The following is a 4,207-nucleotide window of genomic DNA, read 5'->3' as shown; positions in this document are numbered from 1 at the left end:
ATTGATATAACAGTTTATTAAAGATTATCAAAAATAACATACAATGGTTCTAAAATGTGTTAAAAGTAAGTATGCCACGTTTTCAGAATCACCATGATTTTTCAAGTTTTCGTTAAATTTTCTTTGTTACCATAGCATGCAAGTTTTCATATTTTAAATACATGTATGTCTTACAAAACGAACTATGAGGATCTATATTTTGGTTATAATGATAACTCTAATGGCCTTGAAAACGAATTCAATAAAAAATCGTACTTCGAATTTTTTCACTGCTTTTATCGCAGTGTCTTTGTGAATTTTCGTCCAAAAGTTGTGGTTGTGTATGCGACGTTCTTGAATTCTATGGAAAGTACCATTCCCTTTAATCGTTTTTATTATATCTTGGATTTCAAAATATTAGCCGAAGAAAAAAGTGAAAGTTTAGAGACACCCTTTAATCTGTTGTATCATCATAAACAACAATTTAAACATTTCAAAATACTCAGTTGAATAGACAAATTACTTACATGAAAAATACATCAACAACATCTACAAAAATATGTGGTTCAATAAAGGATAAACATGGTATAAATATATAGAGTATAAATGAATAAATACTGGTATAAAGAGTAATTAAAATAGATACCGTTATAAAAAATAAGAAATGTGGTGATAACAAACAGTGTTCAAAATCAAAAATCCAAAGGAAAAATACAAAACAGGAGCAGAGCAAACACAGACCTCTACAAAGATAGAGGTAGGATCGGGTGCCAAGAAGGAGTGAGCATCCTCTGCCGGTGTAATGAAGAATAATGACACCCGTAGAATAATGACCGGGGGTCATTTTTCGACGTAGATTAATGACTCCCCGGTCATTATTCTACGCAGAAAAATGACCCCCCCCCCCCCCGGTCATTATTCTACGTAGAAAAATGACCCCTTTGGCTGAAGAATATGTGTCATTTTCATAAAAATGAGCACACTCCACATGAAGAAAAGTGACCCCTGTAGAATAATGACCCCCTTGTACATTAAAGTTTTTCAGTATATTTTTAGTATTTGTGAAATATTCTTCATTACGCCGGCCGGTCACACCAGCCGTGTGCTCTTTGTCGTAATCAGGAAAATCGGAAAAATCTATAGACAATTAACTAGGTGATTACTTATGGTCTAACAATAAAAGTATGAAGAACGTTCGTCAGCATGCGACCTGGTGGAAGATTGTATTTGCTGACAAGGTCGTTGTATACAAAGAAGTTCTTACTCGCATCAACACTGTCTTAAAAAGCAAATGTATGGTCAATAATTAAGAAGAACGAAATCTCACTTAATCATTGTATCTTAATTAATATTAAACACAATGTCTCTTAAAGATTTACGTTGTAATGGCTATGAAATATCAACATATATCCTCTAAAATATAGAGCACTAATCAACAAATTATGATTTAAAGAATGGCAGGGTCGCTATGTCAGGTAGAACATGCTTGTTTACTAATGATCCAAGCAATCGCTGTTCACTTGAGCTATATCTGACTCTGTTGAAATCAAACAAAGATAAAATAATACAATCCAACATCAATCAGTGATGTTTGATTGACTGACAACATCTTGTATTCTCCTATGTGTAGCAGTTTGTATTCTGTTCATTGGCAGCTGTGTGAGCGACTGTTGATATGAGTATAGAGCAGCCTGGAGGTTCCCTGTGATCTGTTGACAGATCCCCAGGATCTCCCAGGAGATGTCTCTGAATATAGCAGATATATACATTCCCTGATCATGGTGGACTAGGACCTGAAGATCGTTTAGAGCTGCTTGTGATAATGTTGAATCAATGTGTCTGTAACACAAGAACTCTAAAAAGTGTAACAATACATACAATGGGATTTTCAATGAAAAATACCAACTCAGGAACATAGACTGTTGTTCTGGTATCAGTTCACTGATATAACAGATTTCATCGTAAAGTGCGATATCCTCTGCTATAGCCAGTCTCATCTTTGTAGACCAGGACTGTCCCCCTACAATCTCAATATACCTCTCTCTGTCTACAACATTTCTATACATCAGATATGGCTGAGCTAGCTTGAACTTTATCATCTCTATAACAGATAAAGCTTCCCTGTATCTGAGTGTCTTGTAATGATACATTGCAATGTACAACATGTCAGAAACATACCCAAACTTGGCTGCTAATTTCAGCATGTGAAAAGAGATTCTGTCTGCAATATAAATCTGTTTGTTGACTCCTGTGTTTGTAAAAATGGTATGTAATACAAAGGCAGTTCTCTGAAGGATAGAGGCTGTAAGGATTTGTAATGTAACAGCTTGATTATTTGTCAGAGGTGAATCTAACATTTGTTCAATTGTGAGTATGGCTTTGGAAATGCTATATGAGCCGTTTAGAAACACAAATTCAGATGCCGCCTCATTCACAAGTTCTACATCATGATCAACTTCAGACAGGATGAGTCTCTCATCTGTATGAACAGAAATTCTAGGATCGTATAGGACATCAATGATGTAGGCCCTGATAGAGGAACTCTGTAACAGACATGCCAGACCTTTCTTGTACAATTCATGTAACTGTAGGAACAATCTGTTTTGTGCTGAGCCATGGACCTTTGTCAAAAACAGGTTATTTTGTGGGATGAAAAAGTTTGGACAGTATCCCTGATACACCCATTTTAGAAGGAGTTAAGGCAAACCCAGAAACCGGCCAGGAGATTTTGTGGACACCAGTGAGGTAGCATGTTTTGCTGAATCGCCCAGTAAACGGTTGTCTTCATGTGATAGGAACACAACAGTTTATTGGTTTCTTCTGATTGATAATTTATGACTTCTTTTAGGAACAGTTTTAACAATCCATAGGTCAAAAATTGATAGTGGTTCATGGAATTCACAAGTTTATATTCTGCCTGAGAAAAAGATATTCTCCATTCAACCTTTTCATTTGCTCCTAATGGGTGTCCTATTGGTACAAAATGACATCCGTTTCTAACAATGTCATGAACAACTTCCGGATCAGGCCATGAGTGGCATCTATCTATCCATGAGGAAGCAGACGGAGGCCAAAAGTCACAAACAAAACACACAGCAGTGTCATATTCTAGTCTCCCTGCTAGGACACCACTACCACAGGGTCCATGTACAGTAGAATTAGAAATTAACCGTGAACAAGTTAACTGTCTCCATATAGAACAAGATATATAGACTCTGTCGTTCATTCTGACACATGATAATTGGACTTCTCTGTTTGTTGTTGGAGTCAGTAACTGAAGTAAAGTGAATCCAGGTGGACTCTCAGTACTGTCGGAGAGAATCAAGGTTGTATTGGCTGTGTTGTAATACTCAGACTGAGACATGTCCATGATCACTCGGTGGTCGTTTGGCCAGACCATAACATCAACATCTGATCCCTTCAGTCTGAATCCTTCTCTTCTGCTCCCACTCAACATCTGAGTGGCCCCATCATCAGGTGCCATGCGTCTCCTCACCATCTCCACAATGTCCTTTGTCTCCCTCCTGAGGGCTACCTGTTGTAAAGTCCCAAGTTTCCCACACAGTCCCACAAACACAGACTCCGAGATGTGCTGCATTCCCTCACATCTGTCATTATTTTCAAAATTCTTAAATCTCCTGTAATTTTTTTGTTTCAAATTATATACATATAATAAGAAGATGGGGGAATAAGATGGCGCAAATGCCCATTCGGTTTAATAGTGAAATACAATTTTGAATTTATTTTTCCCCAATTAAATCTATTCAAATATATTATAATACAACTTTACAAAAGCAAAATTTCTAACTATAGTCAGTTTTTAATATATTTAACAAAAAATAAGGAAAAAAATATTGTCGGAATTTTGGTGGTATCGAACCCGTAACATAAAAACCCTAAATATATAAGGTTAGCTTATGCCAGGTACTCTATCTACTGAGCCATTTCAGACACAACAAAGTGTGCTTTTTAAATATTATGTGTGACTAAGGCCACGAACTACTTATTTTTTCAAAACGTTCAATTGCTGGGATACAAAATGATATTTTTAATGTATAGTGGGTCATCTCTCCACGTTTTTGTTGATTGAAATCGGTTTGTTTTCCAATAGACCTTAATTAGATTATGAGAAAAATATGGAGTACAGACCCACTCTGTAAAAGAAAATGCCTTGAAGTTCTAAAAAATGACAGTATTTGCTGGTTTTGATACGTATACGCCTGTTTGA

The 4,207-nt window shown here is 36.3% G+C and overlaps 1 pseudogene; it reads right to left on the bottom strand.

Moving 5' to 3' along the window:
* Positions 1 to 1,098: 1,098 nt before the first annotated feature.
* On the bottom strand, positions 1,099 to 3,577 carry LOC128181906 (uncharacterized; annotated as a pseudogene).
* Positions 3,578 to 4,207: the final 630 nt, after the last annotated feature.

Source organism: Crassostrea angulata, chromosome 4 (genome assembly GCF_025612915.1).
Source record: "Crassostrea angulata isolate pt1a10 chromosome 4, ASM2561291v2, whole genome shotgun sequence".
NCBI classification, from domain to species: domain Eukaryota; kingdom Metazoa; phylum Mollusca; class Bivalvia; order Ostreida; family Ostreidae; genus Magallana; species Magallana angulata.
This window is presented reverse-complemented; position numbering and strand designations above follow the sequence as displayed.